The 25646-nt window shown below is 44.8% G+C and overlaps 1 pseudogene across 1 annotated transcript in view; it reads left to right on the plus strand.

The window, feature by feature from the left end:
• LOC144124227 (DNA (cytosine-5)-methyltransferase PliMCI-like) overlaps nucleotides 1–25646 on the plus strand; it is a 145038-nt pseudogene that overhangs the window by 79706 nt on the left and 39686 nt on the right. The window contains exons 17-25 of the transcript XR_013313149.1: nucleotides 67–172; nucleotides 2171–2277; nucleotides 6042–6153; nucleotides 9082–9234; nucleotides 14523–14641; nucleotides 16145–16218; nucleotides 17031–17146; nucleotides 18725–18790; nucleotides 19009–19075. The product of XR_013313149.1 is annotated as a DNA (cytosine-5)-methyltransferase PliMCI-like (transcript). The remainder of the gene's footprint in view (nucleotides 1–66; nucleotides 173–2170; nucleotides 2278–6041; nucleotides 6154–9081; nucleotides 9235–14522; nucleotides 14642–16144; nucleotides 16219–17030; nucleotides 17147–18724; nucleotides 18791–19008; nucleotides 19076–25646) is intronic.

Here is a 25646-nt window from a genome sequence, read left to right on the forward strand (position 1 = left end):
AACAGTGCTGAGGACACACACACCTCTCCTTGTTTCCTCCTTTTTTTTTCTGTCTGTCACAAACAGGTGTTCATGTGAGACTCTTCTGGGCCAGGCTGGTGACCCATCTGAAGTCTACTTCGTTGAGGATTGTGAGGACATAGAAGTGAAACAGATCCTTTCCCTGTGCACTGTAAGTCTCTTATGTGATTAGAATAAATGCATTAAATTAAGCGGTGCAATGCTGGGTGTGTAACTTAGGTGGTGTAGCATAAGTCTTCAGCTTAAGGGAGCCCTGCAACTCCTTTTGAACATGGTACATAAACTCGCTCATTTGCAAGATTGTGTTTTGTCATCATGTTCGTCATATTCACATCATCTTTTTGCTGTGACTATGCACAGCAGAGAACCCACAATTGTGCTCAAAAGCTGGCAAGCTCCTCCCCAGCAGCAAATTTTTGGAACTTACACCCTCCTCTGCGAAACACGTTTGCGTATGTCAGTTAAGAAGTGGCTATTAGTTAGATTCTTTCAAATGTCACATAGCTACCATGGCCATGGCCAGTCAGCCACATTGTGCCGGCGTGTCAAGAAGCTCCGCCACCCGGGGAATTCCCGCGCATGTTGGCAGCCTGACAGTGCGGCCACGTGGATGGGGCCGGCGGAGGAGTTCCGGCCTTTGTGCCTGCAAAAAGTGATGAGAGAAGGGAGAAAGGCTTGAAAATGTCGAAATTCAAATTTGGTATACAGATAAGTCAGCTTCTACAAGACGCATTCAAAAAATTCTTGCCGGAGAATATTCATGCAGCGGACTTGAAGCATACCGCAACTTTGTTGAATAGTGTTGCAGGGCTAGTTTAAGCTTACCAGCTTCTTTTGTGGTTTGAATGACCAGCATGCATTTTTTTCATGATTTGGGATTATGAGAAGGCAGCATAATTACATACCGTATGTACACGCTTGTAAATCAACTCGAATGTAAGTCGACCCCCCACATCACATTGCTTAAAAAAAAAAAAAATTTGAGGTCATTTACACTTGGTCTTTAATAACAGAACGCGATAGCACTATCCTGTGGCCTCTGCTTATCGCCAGCCGCTAAGCTGCCGTGCACGGGCGCGCCCGTGGGCACATCCTGAAACGAAAATGTATTAGTCACTGGACTACTCATCCGCACTTGCGCCATCGTCCTCACTAGCGCTGCTGTTGTGATCGCCGCTGCGGTCCCATAGCTCATCGTTCTAGCATCGTCTTGCAGCGAAATCCCGCACTTCACAAACAGCCACATCACGACATCGCGTGGAACAGCTGAAAATTTTGCCTTGCTGCAGCTGCCACACCTGTATCACTTGTTCCGAACGTCAGACTTAAGGCCCAGTGCGCTGTTTGTTTCTTCGGCGTAAAGAATGACAGCCATCTTGAATGTAGCCGTGAACGAGCGCCGGTTGCTTACTGGACCCAGAGCACGAATGACGAAGCACTACATTAAATACTTGTGAAACTTGGCCGGCAGTAGTCAAATGCATCAGAGCAAAGCGAAACTAGAAACTACGCATGAGCGGCGTTGGCTCTTTTGTCGGCTACCGACACTCCCCGGCGCCGCTGTGGTTCCAAGTGGGGGTGCCGCCACGACTGGAACAGCGGCCCTTCCATCAACAGCGACGCTCCCTTAGGCCGAGTGCACTGTTGAAGGTAAAAAAAAAAAAAAACTTTAACGACACCCATACAGAATTGAATGCGAATGCGTTATGGGGCCGCCATCGCTTATCGGCAGACGCTATCTGCGGCCACGTGTGGGGAGTGGGCTGGTTCTGGTTTGCTGCTTGCCGACAGCCACCATCGGCGGCCTCGCGCGGGTTGGGGATGCCAGTGCTGCGCGTTTGCATAGCAGCTGCTCAAGGCCGGCCAGCACCAAGAGCAATGTGACGGAGCCGCGCAGCAAAAATGCAGCCACGCTGTAGCAAGCCCGATATCTGATTTGTCTCGCCTTTATTTATGGTGCAATGCTTTGGTTTCGATTTTAAGTCGACCCCCCAATTCGGATTTTCAAATTTTGAAAAATAGGTCGACTTACAATCGTGTAAATACGGTATGTACACTAAATTGATTGACTAAATTCTTGATGGAATTATGATTGTAATACTATGTTGTGAAAATAAATTTGTAGGCAGTCAGTTTCTTGCATGTGCAGGTGGAGCGCAAATACTTCTGTACAGAGTTGTACAAGAAGTGTGGCAAGCCTGATGTACAGAGCTCGTCGACCCTTGGCCCTAAAGATCGGTTTTTCTTCTCAAAGATGTAAGTTGCTTTTTTCTTTTTATCTGGGAATACCAGCTCTCTATGCAAGCTATTACTTGGCCCAAAATTCAGTCACTGTTTTTTTTTTTGCCTGAAGTGCAAGCTCAAAATATTGATCTGTGCAACATTTATGAGTGCAATAGTAAATGATAAAGAACAAAACTTATTATAGTACATCTGAAAAGCTCAACCATCATGCATTTTTTGTTGCTTGTGAAGTTTTTGCCTTCGGTTGAACTGAACGTTGTATTTAAGATAAAGGAGTTTTTCTGGCCCGGCCTCTCCTGAGCACATTATCTTGGAGAGTACATAGTCATTCAGTATAAGTGGGTAAGGGGCAGTACTAAAACTCTGTGTATTCTATTGCACAACTTCCACATTTTCAAGCAGCACATGTGTGGCCTCAAAAAATTATTTTCCGCGGTAATTGTTGGTGGCTGTGCCAGTGATTCTGTTTTCACCTTGCACCCACCTGGTCATCTGCTTGTTCACTCTGTGATTAGCATTAATAGGTTATTGATAGGCTTTGGTACACCGAAGATAAGTGCACAAACTGTTTATAGAGTTGTTCTGGAAAATGTGAACACTAGTGGTGACAGGCCTTTAAATCTCAGTTGACAGCTGTCTCAAAAAAATGTCAAGATGTGCACACGAAAGAGCAAAGAAGTATGTCATGTCATTACACTGCATAACGCCGTCAAAGCGTAGTCTAGTGACAAGGCATTGATTGCTGCCAGATAATAGCCAGGGCAAAACAGATTATTCATACACACACTCATCTGTGTCATTTCACGTACTTCTGCACAAGTGTTGCAAGCTGTTGATAAGCTGCGCTCTGCATCAAAGGGCATCACATTCGCACTTCCTCTTGCATCCACACTCACTTACGACTATTTCACACCAAACATTGCATGGTAGCACCAACAGCTGTCATTGTTATACTTGTTGTGCAGTAACTAGGGGTGTGCAAATATTCGAAATTTCGAATATGAATAGAATATTTTGAGGTGGATAGCAGTGAGCCGTCACCGAAGCAAAAACCTCGACGTTGTCTACAAAAATCCTGATTGATTGGCTGGTGGACTGTAGCGTCACCAGGGTGGAGAAATCCCATTAGCTGGAGAGGCGTGATGTCAAGAATTCAGTAGTGACATCACTAGACCAGGTTTATCTGTGAAACCTCCACCTGCCAACTATGGCATGTGGCAGATAGTGTATGGGAATAGCTCGGGATGAGCAACCTGGGTCTCGCAAGGCCCACCAGTCACCAAAGGCATAAACAACTTCGAGAGTTACACAATGGGATTAGGCGTCCTTGTTTTGTTTTTTGTTATTGGGTTTATGTTCAAGAAATTGATAATTGAAAATTCCCAAATATTCATCTGTGACTGAAAACTGCTGACATTCATAAATCCGACCTTGGCAAAACCACAGTATCTGGGCAAATTATCTAAAGTTCATGTTTAAAATGTGAGGGAAACAATACACGGTTGTCCTCTTCGGTTTTTTCATGTTGATCAATCACATTTGGATGCTGCTAGGCTTGGACCTCAAGCGAAATAGCTGACCACCCGCTTCAAACAATCACAACGCGAAAGCGCTTGATTTTTTTGTTTTTTTTTATCTTTCTATAATGTGTTTTATACCTAACGGCCACACCAATGGCACTCGTCCTGTCACCTTCACAACTCTTCTAGCATGACTCCGCCAGCTCCTTTCTGTCAACTGTGATATGAAGGAAAGCCCACTCATGGAATTTTGCATGGGGTCCGAAAAGGACTAAGGAGGTGTCACCGGCAATGCAAGCGAGCGTGCAAAAATTCCACCTATTGCATGGTGCCTTGTAGCCTGGGCATGTCTGGCATATGCATACAGCAGGCATGACAAATACAGTAGAACTTCTGTCGCTAGACCAAAAAAGAGCCTGGCCACGTAGTTTGAGTTTTCCGAGTTTTGATGCCAGACCGCAATGAAGACGGCTATCAGCCTTGCATTCATTAGCCATCCAAACCCAGTTGCCCGCCACTTTCGGACTCTGACCGACACATCACTGATCGTTGTCCTTTTAGAAGCAGTCTCGCTGTGCCAACGTCAATGTGCGTTCCCCTCGCTTACGTCTGTTTTGTGCATGCAGCTCGTTGAAACTGTCGGACAGCTGACCAGTAGTGGCAGTTGAAGCTGCACATCTGTTCAGACACGCTGGTTAGAGCATATAAGCTGGGAACTCTTAGTTAGAACCCCATATCAACACAATAGCATGAGCCACATTCACAGGCTGAGGTGTTCTAAACTGGGCTTGCCCCTGAAAGGGCGCAGTGGTTTTTGCAGAGCCTCCTCCAAGCACACAGCCCTGTTTAAGCCAGGAGTTGAGCCAAGGGACTGCTGTACCCATTTTTTAGTATCTCAGCACTTGAACTTCCACTCAGCCGCTTAGCCATTGTCTGTGAGGTCCCTTTGTGTGCCCTCCGGGTTGTGAGCACGCTGCCCACAGTGGCAGGTCAATTAATGATTGGTCATGAGAGGTTTTCGGGAAGAGCAACGTGGGTCTCGCAAGACCCACCGGTAGCTGCACCTGCCATCGCAGGGCTGTGGCGCATGGCTTAACCGCTGCACCACTGCACCAGGAGTGGTATGAGGACTGCCAGTCATCTATAAACGTAAACTAGTAGAGGCTGACCAGTTCCACATATGTGAGCATTAACCATTAACGCTATTGCGTCATACCCGTAAATGCGGAGCTCAAGTGTTCTCTTCAGTTTTAGTGCACTAGCACTAAGGCCCGCACTCACCGATTTTGCCGATTTCTTTGTCTGACGCCTGCTTGACCTTGAAAACCGAGACTCGAGCCGAAACTGCAGTGAAAGCCGAAGTGCTAGCACACCTAATTTGCATTTGGCCTAAGCAGATTAAATCGTCCGTCATTTTTTTGTGGCACCTGGCTGTACCATGGCTGTTTGCTATTTGTGCGATGGAGCATCTTCACAAGGCTTCACTGCATTTTCTCAAATCTCTTTTTTCCTGAAACGAGGGGGGATTGCACTTCAAACTCGACCTTCGGATAATTCAAGCATTTCCGCCAGTCCTCTCGAGTCCAAATTATTAAGGTATTATTATCATCATGTTATTTTTAGTTTTGAATTTTATTGAATTTTATTTCCTGTTATGTTGCCACTCATGTGGCAATTCATGGATTTCGTCTTGCAACTCATCTTGCACCACCGCATTACTGTTTGCATTCTGCTGTGTTTTCCAATTAAGCAATATACATTGTTATTCTTGTCATTTTTTGTCTTATATGTGCTGACTGAAGTCTAGTTTTGATTAATTTTGTGGTTGCAAGAAGGCCGTATGCTTTTTTAAAAAAAATAAATGAGAACAAAATTTTATTATTTATCTTCTTCTGACATTTTCTTTCAAATACTGAACAGATATTTATATTTGAAGATGTCAATATTCATACACCCTTAGTGATAACACTTGCTTGTAGAGCAATGTTCTAGGGTTGACTTAGGAGGAGGAGAAGAACTTTGATGGAACAGGAGAGGTCTGCCTGGTTGTCGGCCTGGCATACTACTCCAGGTGTTGACTTAGGTGTTCTGTGATAAGTGAATATGTTACCTGTGAGAGCATTTCATCGATATGATTTCACTGAGCCCTCATCAACTAGTGATATTTTATTAGGCTGATTTGAATCCTGGAGCAGTGTTGACTTCGAGAACCGTGTATTATGATTTTTGTCCCCATGTTCTGCCTTATTCAAAAAGGTACTGCTCGGACAATGCCAGGTTTGAAGATGCACCTGAGATGATAAAAGAAGAGCACACTCCATGGCAGTATGACTGTTGCAGCTGCAGAAAGAAGAGGAGCATGAAAGTGGTCTGTTGCGCTTATTGTTGTTGCTTTAGGTTACATTTTTTTTTAAAGTACAGTCACTTTTTTTTTAAAGGAAAGTCGCATGCCATGTTTAATGTGGGACACTGCTTTTAGAGCAGTGCAAGCTGTATTGCAGTATTTTTGGCATTTGCAGACTTTTCAGTTGTAGTAATGTGGCTGTTCACAATGGGATGGGAAATAGAAGCTCTAAGAGTAAGCTTTACTTTGGTGTAACTCTTATTAATATGCTTTCGCTAAGCAGTCTTTGACTTATTTGAATGTGAGATTTGCCTTTAAATGAGGACGCCTAATTCTTCAAGCTAGTCGAAACAGTCATTTAATATATACATGACTGTAAAGGATTCTGAAGACTGTACAAAAGGGAACAAAAACAAAGAAGGCCCATGAACACGACGGGAGCTGTATTTCCATGTGCCTTCTTAGTGCCTGTACTCTTCTGTGCCATCTTCAGAATCCTTTACAATTGTGAACCAACTAGCCCAAATCAAAGTATTACTCGATTTATGTAGACTCTTGATTTTTATGAAAAAGAAATTTAGTCGTGAAGTCCTGCATCCTCAGTTATCATTTCAAGTTTGTTTTATACAGGATTGACATTCAGTGGGTTAAATTTTGCTTCAGCCAAAGTGGGGAACCTCTGAAAAAGTGGTTAAGGGGAATGAGTTGCTTTTGTGCATCATTGTATCTGCATTAACCTAATGATATTTTTTGTGTATGACTGTGGCTGCCAAGTTAGATCGTTTCGTTTACTATAACAGCCTTCCTGTCTCGTCATCGTTGTCTGTGCCGTATTTACCCAATTGCAAGTCAACCTGTTTTTCAAAATATAAAATCCGAGATGGGGGGTCAACTTACAACCGAAATCAAAGCATGGCGCCATAAATAAAGGCGAGGCAAAAGAGATATTAGGCGTGCTACAGGGTGGTTGCATTGTTGCTGCTCGGCTCCGTCGCATAGCTCTTGGTGCTGGCCTTGAGCAGCTGCTTTTTCAACGCGCAGAACCCACCCCACTCCCCACACGTGGCTGCAGATTGCAGCTGCTGATAGCAGATTGTGGCTGCTGATAATTAGCGGCGGCCCAATAACTCATTCCCATTCTGCTCTTAATAGGCGTCCTCCAAGTTGTTTTTTTACTTTCATCTGCGTACTTGGCGCTCAAGTGAGCATCTGTAGTTGATGGAAGGGCTGCTGTTCCAATCGCAGCGGCGCCGCCACTCGGAACGACAGCAGTACCGGGGAATCTTGCTAGCTGACGGGGGAGCCGATGCTTCTTACGCCTAGTTTCTCTTTGGCGCTGACCCATTTGACTACTGCTGGCCGCGTTTCAGTCGTCATTTGTGCTCCGGGTCTGATAAGCGTCCGGTGCTCGTTCAGGGCTACTATCAAGATGGCTATCATTCTTTACGCCAAAACAATGAACAACTGTGTGCTGAGCCACAATTTCGACTTTCCTAACGGGCGATACAGGTGTGGCAGCTGCAGCGAGGCAAAATTTTCAGCTGTTCCACCCTATGTCAAGATGTGGCTATTTGCGAAGTGCGGGGTTTCGCTGCACGACGATGTTAGATTGACGAGCTGTGAGACCGCAGCAGCGATCACGACGGCAGCGCTAGTGAGGACGATGGCACAAGTGTGGACGAGTGGTCCAGTGACTAATACATTTTCGTTTTGGAATTTGCCCATGGGCACGTCTGCGTGCGGAAGCCGATAGCGGCTGGTGATAAGTGGTGGCCGCAGGTATAATGCTGTCACATTAAAGGCCACACTTAACGGGAAGGTGGAATGGTTTTTGGAGAATTTGAGGTTTTTTAAGAAATGAATCTATGAAGCTTCTAGGTAAAGCATGCCGAGTAGTTTTGCACTAGCTTTTAAAATAGTGATGTAATTGCCGATTAAAAAACGCAATAATAGTCTGGCTTCTCACTGCATTGAAGAAGTGCGGACGAACTCAAGATCACGTCATTGTTGCCGAAATTTCACACGTCTGCTGCCTTCGCCCACGAGCTGGCTGCCGTGTGTTTTCCAACACCACCATACAATGCTCCGTGGGCTTCACCTTCGGTGTCATCAGTTTGCTTCCTTGAAACAACAGTTTCTTAGCTGGAAACGCAGTGCTGCCTGTGTGACGTCATCATTGCGTCCTCTGTCCGTCTCTGTGCACTGCAAAGAAGCCTGAAGGACGATACGGCTTTATTCTTCGATTACGCCACCATTTAAAATCCTAGCACAAAACTACTAAGCATGCTTTAGCTGCAAGTTTCACACATTCGACCCCTTTAAACTCTTCAAATTTTAAAACCTCTTCACTTGCCCTTTAAAGAACCTCCAAGTTTATTTTTCTTTTTCTGAAATGTGATATGGGGGGTGTCGACTTACATTCGAGTCGGCTTAGAATCGTGTAAATACAGTAACTTGCAAGAAATATTTGAGTTTCATTTAATTTTAGAAGGTACATCTTTATATATATTAACTCCAGTAAGCCACCCCATTATTCTTACATATATCACGCTGCACCATTGAAAGTTTGCATGTCCCTTTCGTACCCTTCTTTCTTCTCCATGAAAGCTTAATTAGGTGCCAGCGCTCCTCTTACTTTGTCTATTCTTGGTTTCCAGCTGGTCAAATTTTTGTTCTAAGCAAGACATCAAACCTACTTTTGAAGATTTGCTGTATGCAAACAGTGTTGATCTATTGGCATTGCTTGTTCTTAGTGGATTCCACACTGGTGTTTGTGGTAGCTGTGCAGTCTTTTCGTTACTTGTTTTAGTGCTTTGCACGTCATGTCCAGTTGATGCGGGGACAATATTTGGGAGGTTGCACATGCAACCTCGCACATATTTCTCCTACATCAACTGGACTTTCATGATTCACTTTCTTAATTTCAATTTTGATTGCCATCTCCCTGCGCAGGCTGATAGCTGCCAGTTTGGTGAAGTGGTATCGGAGGAGAAGGATGGCAGCATTTGCTACTCATTTGTAAAGTGGCAAAATACCAAATACTGCGTTGGTGACTGTGTCTTTCTTAAGCCAGGAGCATTCAGCCTTGGTCCCCAAAAAGCACAGGTATGATTGTCAGAAATTTCACTGCATTTAAGGCGCAACATTATTTGATAGAGTTACTGGATAAGAAGAAACAAAAGAGGTCACATAGTGATTACAGTGTTGTTGGTAGAACAAAAAGAGATTTTCCAAGCTGTAGATTCCTTGTTTACTTATGATGCTGGAGAACAGCTCTAGTTCATCATTCAAACTGTGTTTACATACCTTGCTTAAATCTGTGTTGAGGTATCTTTAAATAACTAAGTCATCAGACCTCTCTTGTTGAACAACCAAGTTATCAGTCCTCTCATGTATCACTACTGCACAATATGCACTATATGCCTCAGCTTAGCATCCTCTAAGTATCAAGGTTGCAATGCACCTCTGTTGTATTGAAAAAAAAAAGGGGGGGGGGGGGGGGGTGAAAGGGAGCAGACCCGGATTTTATTAGCAAAACTGAATGCTTCAGTAATATGCTCTTTGAGCAAATGAAACACAGTGCTTGTGGCCCGTTACCTCTGTTTACGATAATTACGCTGACGGCTAATTAAATTTGCAGAAACTGAAGATGTTTGTTGCAGTGCCTCATGATTTTATGTTTCAGTTGAAGTTCTGACAGTTTATTATTGCACTATTATACATGCTAAGAAAGCCCATTATTCTTCAGTGGGTCTCACGAGGTGAGGCGTTGGATACATATCAGGCCATTAACAACTACTATCACAGGGAGCTTATAGCGTGCCTGCCTCCTCCGCGCGTTTCGCTCAGCCGAGAACAGGCCACCATGTGGTTACGGCTGCATACGCGGTCGCAGCCAAACCCGTGCAGGTACGCCAATATCTTTCCTGATTTTGTAAATCCGTACTATCAACTATGCGGCAAGCCAGCCATGCCGCGAGCCAGCCACGTTAGAATACATAATTTGGGGCTGCGCGGAGGAGCCTCGGGCAGATCTAGTCACATCTGCCTCGCTTGAACAATGGGAAGCTGCTCTCGCCAGCCTAGACCCGGATGTCCAGTTCCAGGCCTTGGAAAGAGTGCAAGAGGTTGCCAACAGACTTCAATTGTTGGCCACCTGGAGCGGCTGAGGAAACCCAAGAGGATTGCCATGTTCTTACTGACAAATAAAGTTTTTTTTCTCTCTCTCTTTAGTGAGCTCCTTATCTTCATTTTTAAGGTTTTTCGCCTAGCGGGGACCACTGAAGAAAACATAAATGATTGTAAAAAACCTTCTCCAAGTGAAAAATTATGTACTCTAGACAACGAATTCCTACCACCCCCTACATTTTCCTGTTTACCTTATGTTCAGAAAGTGTACTGCCATGGAGGTTATCTTGTGAGGTTGCTGCTCATTTTCATTTTAGACTCATAATCAGCTCCATACCATGCTCCATCTTGTGAGTAAATTGTTAGTGGAGTGCAAACATTGATGAGAATTGAGAAGAAAGCAGCAGCATCGCAGAGTTGCACACTGCTTTGAGCTGCAATGACACATTTTTGCTTTGCTGTATTATCTGATAATATGCAAGTCAAACCAATGATTTTATTTGCAACAAGTATACAGTTGCTCATTTTTCTCCTGCGCATTTTGGGGAAGAGGTTCTGGGAACTGATATTCATTTGCTTTCTTCAGTTTGTACAGCATTTTCAAATTTGTTTTGTGTAATAATGCATTTGGTGTCGGCACTTAGCTGATATCCGTTCGGCTAAAATGAGAAATTGCTTGCTTCTGTGTACTTGGTTCTCCCGGGAGCTGGTTTTATCCAAGTAGACTCTTATCACTTTGGGCTCCAACCAAGGTAATGTTCAACAGTCTAGCAAGGGAACAGTACTTCACAATTGGCGGTGAGAGCCTGGAAGTTGTAAAGGAATACGTCTACTTAGGGCAGGTAGTGACAGCTGATCCGGATCATGAGAGGGAGATAACTAGAAGGATAAGAATGGGGTGGAGCGCATATGGCAGGTTCTCTCAGATCATGAGTGGCAGTTTACCAATTTCCCTCAAGAGAAAAGTGTACAACAGCTATATCTTACCAGTACTCACCTACGGGCCAGAAACGTGGAGGCTAACGAAAAGAGTTCAGCTTAAGTTAAGGACAACACAGCGAGCCATGGAAAGAAAAATGATAGGTGTAACGTTAAGAGACCGGAAGCGGGCAGAGTGGGTGAGGGAACAAACACGGGTTAAGGACATCCTAGTCGAAAGCAAGAGGAAGAAATGGGCTTGGGCAGGGCATGTAATGCGAAGGCAAGATAACCGCTGGTCCTTAAGGGTAACTGAGTGAATTCCTAGGGAAAGTAAGCGTAGCAGGGGGCGGCAGAAGGTAAGGTGGGCAGATGAAATTAAGGAGTTTGCAGGCAAAGGGTGGAGTCAGCTGGCAAAGGACAGGGTTAATTGGAGAGACATGGGAGAGGCCTTTGCCTTGCAGTGGGTGTAGTAAGGCTGATGATGATGATGACTTTGGGCTCGGAGAGGCCACATGGAAGACTCTGGGGGTGCAATAGAAAGCATGAGCCATCTCCTGGTGCAAAGAAATGACAGTGACAGCTGTAGTGATTTGAATTCACTGAGCACAGTAACATAAATAAGCATGCACAAGTACTGTATTTACCTGAATGTAATGCAACCACGATTGTAATGTGAGGATCGACTTTGCAGATGCAGAGCGAGGAAAAAAATAAAATTGGCAGTGGCTTAACTTGGCTAAGCCTGGAATTGAGAAACGCAAGGACGCTTGCTAAGCGTCTGCGGCTTGTCCATGGCAGCTCTGCTACATGCTCGTGACAGCCATTCTATATATACCCGCACGACCACATGGCTATGACATGGTATCGCATGGTCTTACGACACCCCCATCGGATGTCATCACGTGGCTTCACATCACCTCATCGGATGTGCTTAAGGTCAATCCAAAGGTCACCAAATGTCAGAGGTCAAAGATCTACAAAGGTCATGGGTCAAGGGTTCGATACCATAACTGTACCACACATGGTCATACACGGCTAACGTTTAGGCTGAAGGTCTTTCAAGGTCATCCTTCGGCCTACGTGACAACTGCCTTACCTGGCATAGTGAAGCTTTTCGCTTCAAAAATACATAAATGTAACTCAAGGAACAAGGCCTCAGTGTACTGAAAGTTGGGTAGAAGATCACGGAAAAAAGTACCCAAAACAAAGACTTTCCTGTGGTTCGTCTTCATAGGGTGGCTGCCTTCGAGCCTTAACACTTGTTGCAAATGGGTTGCAAGCCCCAAGGGTAGCGTTGGCCTGGCGGCCTGGGGCACAGCTGGAAACATCCGAAGGTCCTGGCAAAGGATGAGTCGACTGCCAACAGAACAACTTGTTTATTCTGGCATCGCAAAAGAGCAGCCGGTCAGGGCGACCACGTTACTCGAAGGAAGAAATCGAAGTCTCTCTTTGGCGTCCGGGGCAGCTGCTTTTATACCCACGGAGTCGAGGGCAAGAAGGAACGGCTCGGGATGAGTCGCACTAGACGGCGACGCACGGACATGTTGAGACGTGAAGTGACGCGTCCGCCGGGCCGGCGCCGGTCAGACCTCCTCGCCTCCCAGTTGGGGAGCTCCTCTCCCCGGCTGCCGCGCTTTGACAAGCGTGGGCACCAACATGCACACACACACACACACGCACACACGACGACACGTGGCATTGAAACCTGCCTGGACGCGCTTGGCGGGAGGCGTTACGGCAGCACTGAACGGGCCCAAAATGACCGCCACTTTGAACGAAGCCCCGGCGTCCGTTGCATCCGCGCCGGCTATACCGCGCGTCGTAGGCGAAACGTAACACACTGTAAGGCAGCTGCTACCACTGTTATCCTGGCAAGGTTTCATGCTCCCCTTCTTTTCAAGAGAGCTGTAGAAATGTTATATATAAGATGAGGCCAATATGGAGATAAGAACAAAAGTCTCATCATGTTGTCACCGCATTGACCATGTGCTTTAGACACCTCGTAAAAACGAAACATCTACCACTTGCACAATCAGGCAGCGAGATATACATCGGTGGCCATTCTTAGCGGCATTTAAATGAATTGTCATCTGATGTGGGGAGCTATAAAAAAATTTCGCACTTTCTTGGGGGCAGGGGGGGGGGGGGGGTGGTTTTATGTGCCATTCGCTGCTCTACGGTTTCGATTCTGGTTCGTACTCGAACATCCAGGATTCGTCTCTGGTTATGACAGAGTTAAGAAAGTCTGACTCATTTTAAATCAAATCCAGCAATTCTTGACAGTAGTTCTTTCTTGTCTTCCGTCAACACTTTCGGCACAACCTTTGTGCAGACCTTGCGCATTTGCAGATCCCCGGTCACTATCCCATGGACTGCAAATGTGGACATGTGTAGGGTGTCAGCAATTTTCTGGATGCTCAATCGACGGTCAGAACACAAAACTTCGCACACAAGATCCATGTTTTCGTCGCTTCTGGTCGTTCCTGGGCATCCAGAATGGGGTTCGTTGACAACCTCCTCCCGGCCCTCCTTGAATGGTGCCACCTTCCGAACTGCGACCTTGAAATGCAGTCATTCTTGAAGGTCTCTTGAAGCATCTGGAATGTTTGGTTGCATTCTTTCCAAGCCTCGCGCAAAACTTGGTAGTGTATTGCTGTTCAAGTGAACGCTTCATTGCGCTGTGTTATCCGCTCACACTGCTCGGAGTAAACTGGCGACCGGCTCCGTTGGCAGGGCAGAACCCTCGCCACACTTCCCGACCGGTTCTACTGTGCTGCTATGGATAGTCGCGTCATAATAAAATCATGCACATTACTTTCATAATGTACCTTGTATCTTGTGTATAATGAAAACATGTATGAGTCTAAACTGTTTGTAGACACTGAGGAAGTGGCATTATAGTTTTCATTTACAGACATTACTGAAGACAATTAGTTGTGTGGCTGGAAAACAAGAATTGATGTAACTTTGAGAATGCATGATTTCTCAAGTTTTTTCAATTAAATCATCTGATCAGTAGCATTCGACACATTCTGTTTTCTTATAGGTCTGGAAGCTTAGATGCAATGTTTAAGCCAACTACTTCAAATTATGATTCTGTATACTTCCACAATGTCTTTCTCAGATGAAAAAATAAAAAATGCTTGATATTTTTCACTGGCACTGTCATTTGATAAATTGCAATCAGTTTAGTTTTGAAATTCCAAAGCACACAAAAAATGGACCTCCATTATGTGCTGCTTTAACAACCACCTAGCTTTTGGGCCCATAAAGTCATGAGAGGTTTCAGATTGAATTGCACTTGGTGTTGGTTAATTGGTATTTTACTTTGTGCTACTTTGTAGGCTCGACCAAAATTAGAAAAGAAGAGAGACGCACTGTTCCAAGTTGCCAGGATCCTGTCAATTGTGGGCAAAGCGGCCTGCAGTAGGCAAGACACGGCTAGCCTCAGAATAAGGAAGTTTTAAAGGTAGGTTGTTGCATTGGAAAGAAGAAATACTTTGTTGTAAGATTTTTCTTAGAGAGAGTTTTCACTCTGGTTCTCTTGAATACTTTAAGCATCACCTCTTAAACTTGTTCTTATGCTGTCAGCTATTGTTATTCTTGTGTATGAGGGTGATAGAACAGTGCAGCATTCATCGATCACTTACATGAGATTCCTGGAGTAAGGTACAACCGTCTGTGCTGATCAACATGTCAACATCCTTGCATTCTTTGACAGAAAGTCAAGGCCAAGCAGTGTGGTTTTCTGACTTAATATTATTCTATTTCAATATAATGCTAAGCGTCCCACTTTATGCAAGCTGAATGCCATAGGTTCCATTGAAAGGTTGTGACCTGTAGAGCTTTCAACCTAAGATTGTCGTGGATTAGCCCTTGTGCATCTTGAAACCTGAAGAAAATTTTGAAACTTTGAAGAGGGTTCACTTTTGGTTTGGTCGTGAAATGAAGGAGAGGGAGGAGCATTGCTCCTATTGATGGCTAAGTCTGTAAACTTTCCTTTCTTTTGGGAGTTTTATTCTCACAGTCATTACCTGACTTGATGCTTATCTTCATGCTTCTTTTGAGCACACCTGTTGGGCTGTCTGGAATATTGGCAGGCTTTTAGTACACATCTCTTTTTAATGCTTCCTTAGTGTTTTACATATGAAGGGAGCCAGTAGTCACCGAAACCAAGGAAACATAGCGGGAATTTTTTTCATTTGTGGTGTAAATCAATGGGAAATTAGTAGTTTAATAATCATTTTGTGCCTGAAAGGTAACTTATTAGAAAAAAATAATCACATACCACAAGCGGGGTCCAAACTCACATCCTCTGTATGCCATGCACGGTACTCTGTCAACTGAGCTATGGCAGTGGCTGTTCAGCCTTCTACTTCTGGGTGTAGTTACGTTGCGTGCAACATAACCTTGAGAGTATTGACAAACACTATTCTCGTGCATTGCGATGGACATAAAACGTCCTATATTACTGCAAGTTCCACGTGTTTTGCTGTAATTAGCTGTGAATTGGGCACCTTTGGTGAACAATCTGATGTTTCATATTTCATATATTAAGAGCTAGGCAGGCATTTCTTGTGGAAGTTCGCAACATTCAAGTTTTTTTATTTAGTGGAGAAACTCTTAATAGTGTTTGTAATTACTCCTGGCATAGTAATACTTTAGTAACATCTGCATGTTTGCATCAGTTGGGTGAAGACGATCCTTTGAAGCTCTGTTAAAAGATACTGTGTCGGGCTCGGGCATCATAATTTTGTACCGCATTGGAAGTCAGCCTTCTTGTTGTGGCATAAAGTGCACTCTGCTCAGAGTGCTTTCGTGACATCATGCATTCATTGCTGCACTCTGTTTGCTAACCTCAGCAGGTTGCAGCAAAATGGGACTAGCATCTTAAAGCACGAACAATATAAGTATGTAGAGATGCATACTTCTATTGAACTGTCTACTGCTTCCCACCTTCATTCAGACCTGAGGACACACACATGGACAAGGACGCCTGTCTTAGAGAGGGCTTGAACGTGCTCTACTACACTGAAGAAGGTAAGTTCCTTGAATGCCATAATGTAAAACTTTTCACAAGGTGAAACATTTCAGCGATGTCTTAAAGATGATTCATGACCTTATTTTTGTGCAGATCTGCACACCATGAAGCAGAAATAATCCAAGACTAAGTGCATTGCAAACCAGGAACCTGCTTTGTGCACAGTCAGCTCAATTTGCACGAACGGTGCTCTAGATAATTTTTCATGCTGCTAAAATATAATTTTTGTGGTGGTGATGGTGGCAGTATTATTAATGTGTCTAAAATGCAGTGTAGTCTCTATGTTCTTAGCAACCTAGTATATGTTATTGGCTCTATTTGGGCCTAAGATATTGAACTTGTAATTTTTTTCATGTTAATGCCATCTTCCCTGAATTTGCGCACAATTCTTTGTGGCAATTTTTTTAAAAAAGAAATTGTAAATTGTGGCGCTTAATGCCTCAGAGCGACACATAGGCTATGGGGGTTGCTATAGTGGTGGGCTTTATATAAATTTAGACCACCTGGCGTTCTTTAATGTGCATTGACATTGCACAGCACATGGGCACCTTCTGCGTTTCGATGAAGGCAAAACTCGAAGGTGCCCATATGCTGTGTGGTGTCAGTGCACCTTCTCTTTTCAAGCCAGTCTCTGTAGGTAATATCTAACTACCGAATCTCTATGTGACTGTATTGTCTGTGGCTTTCTTTTGTTTGCTTGGAGGGTGTTGTAACATTGTAGTGTCACTGCAAAAATGCTTGAAAACAGTAGTGCTATCCTCCACTCATCATTCCTGTTCACCGATTCCTTGGCCTGTGCATCATTCTGCAGAGGCAGATGTAGACTTGCGTGATGTCCGTGGCAAGGTGCAGGTTGCCTTCTACACGTCTGGCCAGCCTGATTGTCCAGGAATTTGGTCTGCTGGAGACATATTCATCTTTTCAAAGGTCTGAATCAGCTCTGAATTTCCATTACAACCTATCCATGTCAACTGTGCTGCTCAGTATAGAGCACGCCATGAAGATGCCTCTGGGTCTCAGTTTCAAATGCGACATCTGCACGTGGAGGTATATCGAAGTGCTCACACAAACCTATGTTCCGTGTAACTCTAGAGCAGCTCCATTAGAGCTCCACTTTTTAATTTATATGTACTCATATATATCCGACTGAATCCCTGTTATACCCAGTGGCACGGGCCGGGGCTCTTCTGTTTTTCTTAAATTTTCTTCTTAGTCCCAAAATAATTTTTGTATGGTAATACAGCTGTGTAAGGGAAAAAACGAAAGCTCAGAAAGTTTAGTTGACAAGAGAGCAGAGGCAGATAGGGCACATGCAAAAGAAAGAATTGGAAGTGTAGTGAGCTTTGCTGTCTTTTAATTCATACCTGGCACATATTTTATTAGTGCTCTTTCTGAATGCATGCAAATGCCTGAGAGGTGCTCACTTGCATTACTGTGCCTGCTGTTAGTAAATTCTAAATTAGAGTTCTAAATGCAAACCTGCCCCGGAGGAAGGCTAACTACATTAAAAGTTGATATTGTTCACTCAGTGCCACGTAATATGGGAAACTCGAATAAAATGCAACAGAAACACTTAACACTGCTTACATGTGGCAGTGCGAAAGCATTACTGTCCCTGGGTGCGCTGACACCCATCCACACACACATGCGTGTATGACACCACCCAGAATGCTGTCGCAAGCTAGTCTCCAACTTGACTTGCACATGTAAGCTATATGCAACGAAAAATCGTGTGATACCACCCGGAATGCTGCACGACAAACAGTTGCGTCACAATTTTGATATGAGTGTTGTCTGGAAAACTGGCTGGCGAGTATGCGTGGACGAACGACGTATATATGATTGTCAGAAGTGGCTGTGCTCGGCTTGCTGTGTGCATCATACGGCCACTTGAGGATGTCCCCGTATTTTTCTTGCCATTGCTAGGATTTTCTGTACCATCTGCGTGTACACACACACACACATACACATATACGCCACCAGCTTTTTCGTAATGGGACTAGTAATGTTTTTGCTTTAAAACATATCATGAATTTTAATTTGAAGATTTGACATTGACTGGTACTCTTTGGATTGAAATGGAGTACATGGGATGCTAAACTTGAGAAAAACTCACTGCATATAACTTTACAGAGTTCTGCATTGGACAGCAGGCATCACTGGGACTGTCGTGTGTAGCTTTAGTGTCATATTTAAAACTGTTTGATGTTAACCTTATTGTAATCACCATAAATGATCATTCACCAAGTGGCACAGACATAATATAGCCTGCAAGCATATAATGTGTGATGGCATGCATCACATGGGACATCAGTGCTTTGTTGCTGCATTGTTGCAGTGGTGTCAACTTGGCAAAAAAAAAAAAAATCTTCAAGTAATTTTTTTTCTTTTGACTCTGACCGAGCCTGCTTTGTGCTGCACCATTTCTGGCTTATTTTGTGTGACTAAATGTGCCGCACTGTGACTATTATGCATCTGGCTGAACCTGGCCTTCCCAAATTTCAGATGTATCACAGTAGAACCAGGAAGTTCTTGAATGTTGCACCCCAGGACCAGCTCAAAAGTCATGAGGTAGGGCACATTTGAAAGTACATTTCAGCATTTTTATCCTTCCTTTGGAAATAGTTTCATAACAAATCTAAAGGATATTGCCCTGTCTATCTTTTGAACTGTGCACTTATGCACAGGACTAAAAGCCAGGGAAAAGTATACAGATGTAACTCTTTTGCTGCTGTGTACCTCAAACCTGGAAAAAAATGCATTTTTTGCAAGCATCCTTTTCCTCCCAGAACTCTAGGGAGAAGGAGATGCCAAGGCCGAGGCTGAGGACTCTTGATGCCTTCGCTGGCTGTGGTGGTATGTTGTGTTGAGCTCCCTCTGTTCGCATGACTCGACTAGCTGTGCGATTGATTCAGGGTGTGGTGGCATAATGTGAGAAGAGAAAAATGAAAAGGTTCATGAGCCAATAATATATTTGTTGAATTGGCCCTGACATGGTAGGTTCGAATTTTCTTAAGGGGCCCCATAAAACTCATTTTTTCTTTTGTACCATTAACAAGAGAAGTATTGAACTTCGGCCATTTTTTTTAAACTTTAGCCTCTTCACTTTTAGTTCAGTTTATCTATTTGGGAGGAATGCCCCATCTTCAATGCTTATGTCACAGTGCACTGGCCAGCATCTGATATGCAAAGATGCCAAAGCTATGATGGCATTGACCTGAAGGAAGGAGTGCATAGGCAGGTTTAAAGGACACCTGACCATATTTGGACATTTCCAATAAGCAAGCACATTGCATATATCTCTCTGTTGCTGTCTTATTTGCAAGGCGTTAGAGTCATATGTGCCTCAACCAGTGATAAAAGCTTGAACCAAAGCTCACTCGCACTCTCTTTTGGCATAGCTAATATACCTTGTCCAAGATAGGGATGAAGGGGGCCCATCCACTGAGTATAAGGGGTGAGCTTGAGCAAAAATACAAGTGAGCCAACCGAAGCCACAGACTGACTGAGAGGATGGGATGCGAGGAGTAAAGGGTTGCGCGCATCCTGCCCTCTCATTCCATGTCTTTGAATTTTGCCCCTGTAGATTTGTCAAGTATGAACAACACAGCCCAGCAACAAGTACAGTCGATCCCGGATATATCGAACTCTAAGGGTATCATGAAATAGTGCGATATATTGATAATTCGATTATGAAACACGGCAATAAATAAGACTTATCTGAAGTTAAGAAATAAGGATACGGTGCACCAATGTAGGGATGTGTTTTCTGCAGTGACGTGCCGCCCGCTGGCATATTGGCAGTGAATTACTAACCTAACCTGCTTCACATCAAAGCCGCCACTGATGGGTGCTATGGAACTAATCAGTGCCTATCTTAAGAGGCCTAATTGTGTTACCAGTGCAATGTAAACACAATAATATTTCGTTAAGATTAAGGTAAAATTGGGTTCTGCAATGCCTTCGGCAGCAACGAAGCAGGCCTGATGAAAAGCACCAGTAGCCTTCGGTGAGCTAGGTTAGCTTCACTGCATTGGAGCTGGTCTACCGATACCGACTGCTGGCTTCCTCGCATTACTGCAGGGTCGCATGGGAAATAGGACCGCGAGACCCAAGGCTGCCGCCATTCATTCCTGACGTCATGGAGTTTTAGGGCGTCTTCTCACTCATCTGACTCTGAACCAAGCAACCGAGCTTCGAAATTTATTGCTGGAGGACCATCAGTAGAAGCACCACTCACAAGGGCACAGCACATCATTCGATATTTTAAATGTTCCACTGACGAGAATTCGATAAACACGTTCAGTAGTGCTGTTCTTTTGCATGAAATTTTCAAGCGGGTGTTTTGACTGTTCGATATATTTGGAATCGACTGTAGTGCTCTGTGTAAGGCGTGGTTTACATTTCATTGGTCCATCATCATGACCGGCAGGTGGCCTGCTTCCTTGGCATCTAGTTACTTGTGTTCAATCAGTAGCCACCCCTGCTAGTGGCTGCAAATGAGTGAGGAGGCTACTCATATAATTAAACTTTGCGCTTTATTTGCCATTTCCACACGATGCATAGTGCAGTGCGACTCAGCTGTGGTGTTCACAATGATATCCTTGATTGCCTGGCTAAGGGGGTCATATGACTGTTCGAATTGCATCTTGTTAGCATACATCACAAGCAGATAGTACTGCTTCATGTTGTTTGCTGTAAAGATGTCAAAGGCTTTGAGCTTTCTTCACTTGTAGGCTGTTGCTCTTGTTCGTTATCTCTGATTGGCTGTTATTCTGTAGTCGGGAGAGAGAACAACCACTGCATCATATGAGGAGAGGGGCACTAGCATTTTTTCTGGGCATGTCTGCTGATGTTGGAGGTTTTTGCTGCAGTTTGTGCATTGTGCTCCTTGCATGAAGTCACGATACTCTGCTCCAGTAGACGAGCGTCAGGCCATGAGGTCAAGGAGATGCGTCAGCGCTGGAGTCAGCAGTGACTTTCGTTGTGTAGGCAAAAGGTGATACAGTGCGCCTTGGGTATGCTACGCATGCGGTTTTTTTGACAAAATTCGCGTTGTACCGTCGAGCTGTGGTGTGGTTGGTTGAGTCACAAGGCTTGGAGAAACGCAGAAACTTATAAGTTTCCACAAGTTTATTGCGTTCACATGGGGGCAAAAGCGATTGGCAGCAGCCGTGGAGTGGGACAAGTTCGGCGACGGATCGGCTGCACGGCTAGTATTGCATTTCTGCATCTAAATGTGATAGTTTGCATCTCCTAATCCGCATGTTTGCTCTTCAGTCACATGGCGAACAGTGCAAGAATCAACTCCTGCAACTCGTTCGCATTCTGTCGTGCTCTCATGAGAAGTTTAGACACGATATTTCGTGTGCGTGTGATCGTAAGTTGAACACAGGGGACCCTTATCAGATGCCAATCATCCACTCTGTGTCCCAGTCATTTCTTCGGGCGAAAAAAAAAACAAAAAACAGCTGCTGCCAGTTGCCTTCAGTGTTTTTAGGAGCCACTAAAAGCGACGTTTGAAGCAGCACTGTCATAGTAGTACGTACGACGCATATTCGTTTTCGCGAGGTTGAACATCGGTCATAGAAAATGATTAAATGTCGCTAGGATATGGGCAAAGTCATGCAGTGTTATTTCGCAGATTACCTGAATTTTACCATTGCAGGTGGATCAGAACCTGGTGAAAACAGCAACTACAGCACTAAAAGTCACTTTGATGAAGCGGCATAAGACACACACCTGAGTGCAAATTTTAAAATTAGCAGAGCGACTTAAAATATTAAGCTCTGCAGAGCAATGTCAATTTCATTGGAAGCTTGAGGAGACCGTCTATGTATGCGCTTTTACAGCTCTACCAAAGGCAAGAGAACAAAAAGAGCATTCTGCGGACAATACCGGTGAAGCGAAACCTCGATTCCTACCAGAAATGTCTATTTCAACAAGCAGAAGAAAACATTTAAGTTCGTTGCGCACTCGACAAAGTTTCAAAGAATAGAGAGAGATATCGCATTTGCATGCCCTATTCAAAGTAGCTACAGTTGAACCCACTTATAACGATACCGGTTTTAACAATATATCGGTTACAACAATGAAAAGCTGCTGCACCGTCCACTTTTGTATGTTTTCTACAGTAAAATAAGCCGCTTACTATGGTGCCCCCATGCTGCATTATCGGTTATAACAATGAAGTCTGGCTCCTGAGTGCTTGTGCCAAAAGATAGTGGAATGCGAAATCCTTGAAAAGAAAAAAAAGAAAGAAATTTTAGCTGCTGCATCCTGCCCGCCGCAGTAGAATAGAACCTCTTACAATACAATAGAACCTCTTCTCTGGCCTTCTCCGCATCGCCAGCCTCGCGCGCCTCACTCCCGCTGCCCTTCCACCCCTCCGAACACAAATGGGCTGTGCCCATAACTCTACGCCGCGCCACCCTCCGAAACACAAATGGACTTCACCAACATGCGAGCAGCGCTGATCTGCTCGCTTGCCCCTCATTCTGCGCAGTTCTGCCAACGGATTTGGTTGTTTGTGTTAGTTGATTGCGTCGAAGTCGTTCCTGGCCATGTGGTTTCTCCATCTTGCTTGAATCAATGCCGAAACGGAAGATGGCTGATCCGCCCGCTGATTATCTGACGACGTTGCCGGTGAAAAGAAAGTGCTCGGCTATCAATTTGGAGACTAAGTGCAGTATTGTGAAGGACTACAAAGACGGTAAGAAAATGTATGGCTTGGTTAAGAAGTATGCACTATCGCAACCGACGGTGTCGACGATCATCTGCTCTGCTGAAAAGTTCGACAAAGAAAAGTGCTCACTTGACGTGGGCACAAACGCTTTCGACAAGCGCCTATAAGGAGGTGGAGGAGGCCCTCTACATGTGGTTTCTTGGTGCCCGTGCCCAGAACTTGCCTATCACCGGGCCAATTCTGACCACAACGGCGAAGCAGTTTTCCCTGCTGATTAACAGTGTGGACTTCCAGCCAGATGGCGGCTGAATACAGCGCTTCAAAGAGAGGCCATTGAGAAGGATGTCAGCAAGCTTCGCGTGAAGCAAGCAAGGCTGACAGACGTGGGGTTTTCTCGTGCAAGCCAGTGAAAGGTATGTTGCGAGAGGCTTGTGGCGATTTCACCCCAGTGTTTCTTCGGGATTTCTCAAGCTGGGAGGCAGCCGCGGCAACCGTCTCATATTTTTTACAAGGCCCCTTTCGGGGCCAACAAAACGGTGCCTCGGCGGAGCTCGCATGTCACTTGCCGTCCGTGACCCCTTTTTACGGTTTTTATACTTTTTTCATGCAACCCATTTATAACAATTATCGGTTATAACAATGGAATTTTCGTGTCACTTGAATATTGTTATAAGTGGACTCGACTGTATAAGACATCCAGTAATGTTCCACATACTCAGGAGTGAAGTGGCTCGGCGAAAACAGGGAGCACATCACAAGGGTTGTCATGTGAAAAAGCTGCTTTGCGTCATGCATTCCGTAGTACTACTACTTGCACTTAGCTATCAGATATGCTCTATCGGTCCAGAAGTGGAGGCTGTAGATGGTTAGTTTCAGTGTTTACCTCCTGGTTTCTCGTTTTCGTTTAATAAGTTAGCATAGACTACCATAGCTGCGCTGTTGCTGCCAACTAAGAGCGTAAAAGGAAGCTGATGCAGCGCTCCGCCTGGTGATTGCGTCTGGCGAACAGATTGAAAAAATGCTGTACTACTCTCCGGGCATCAACAAAAATCTTTCTAATGAGAAGAGACACACACGCCTTGAAATATTCGCATATGCGAGTTGGTTTCAAAGGCAGCATCGCTTGGCGCAGTGCAGGCACGCTGCGTTTTTGCCTGCACGCCACATTGCTGGCGGCGGCAGCACCACCTTTGTTTATAAACATGACGCTTGTCTTTAATAGCAGCGACAAAAACTCTCTGGTCTGCATTTTTTTGGTTTGACTCTGCCAAAGTAACTTCAAGTGTTAGACACTTTCATGCTGTTTTGAAACCGGCCCTGCAACAATGTTGACTTTAAAAATTTGAGCTTGAAAGGGAATGAAAATTTTTCCTAATTAAAGGGAACAACAACTGGATGTTCGAATAAACTCCTAGTTGAAATAGTACAAATTAAGTAGATTCCGCTGTATTTCGAATCCTACCTATTACTTGTTTGGTCTTTCTAAAAAAGCCGGTGTAGCATTTAGAGCGCACAGTCACGGTCACTCCGATTAAATACCTTATTTACTTGCATAATGAACCCACTTTCTTTTTCAGAAGAGTTGACATAAATCTGGGGGGAGGGTTCATAACGACGAAATTTGAAATTTCATAGCGCACTTCTGCCTGCCCACCTGCCTTTTTGCCAGTCTATCCATCCACCATCATAAGCAGAAGCACGGTCAGCCTCGTTCGTGTCGCCAGTGTTTAGCATCGTTTGCTTCAAAACAGCATGATCCGACGAATTTGTGATGGCCAGTGGTGCCAGCCAATCTCCCAGGACAGTCACAAATGTGTAACATGAATGTTTAAGCATTAGCTGTGGTGCGAGAGGGGTTAGGGGCATTTTTGCACTCCTGATCTCCCCAAATCGCTTGGGGTCTGAAGGTCCTGCTGCCCCCGCAGCATTTCAGTGCAGAAGATGGTTTATAGTGTTCTGGTTAAAGTGCTTGTAGGCTTAATAAGCATACACTGGTGCCGAGCAAGCCACTACCACCGGCGCTCCAGTCAAGGGCGCACAACGCTGCTGGTTACCCACCTGTTTTACAATGAGTACAACCTTTCCTCCAGCCTGGTGCTCAACTTTTCAGGCGTGAAATGTTTTGGAAAAGGGTCTTTTGGAAAAGGAAGAGTGCTCACTCCACCCTTTGATGGATCTGTGATCCTCGAAGGAACCACATTGGCCACGATGGTTTTGTAGTGAGAGCTACACTACACCAGCTGCTTCGCCTCTTCAGCATTGTCGCGCTTTCGCCGTGGTCACACTGACCTTGAGCCGTTGCCTCCAACTCCAGAACTGGTTCCAGGTCCATCTCACGGAAATTCCAGCACAGGAGCCAGTCCGCCTCCTTCCCGCCACTACCGGTACCAAAAGCCCAGCCCATGGATAAACAGGTGAGCTGGATGCCGGGACCTCCCTCGCTTGCTAAAGAGAATGAAGTGTTCAGAGCACAACTTGGACAGCAGAATTTAGAAATTGCAGAGCTCTGCCAACAATTACAGCTGCTTCTCAGGAGAGAACGGCCTACAAAGAATTTGGACCTCCCAACCCAGTACAAACTATCACACCCAAGCAACTCACTCCTTCCCCTGCCTCCACCTCACGTGCTGCGTCGCCTACTCGCAACCCCTCAGATAAGCGCAAGCTGAAAATGACCCCCGCAACTCGATAGACACAGCTACACTCTCTCAGCTAACCTCGATAATACAAAGCCTTGAACAA

Source organism: Amblyomma americanum, chromosome 3 (genome assembly GCF_052857255.1).
Source record: "Amblyomma americanum isolate KBUSLIRL-KWMA chromosome 3, ASM5285725v1, whole genome shotgun sequence".
NCBI classification, from domain to species: Eukaryota; Metazoa; Arthropoda; class Arachnida; order Ixodida; family Ixodidae; genus Amblyomma; species Amblyomma americanum.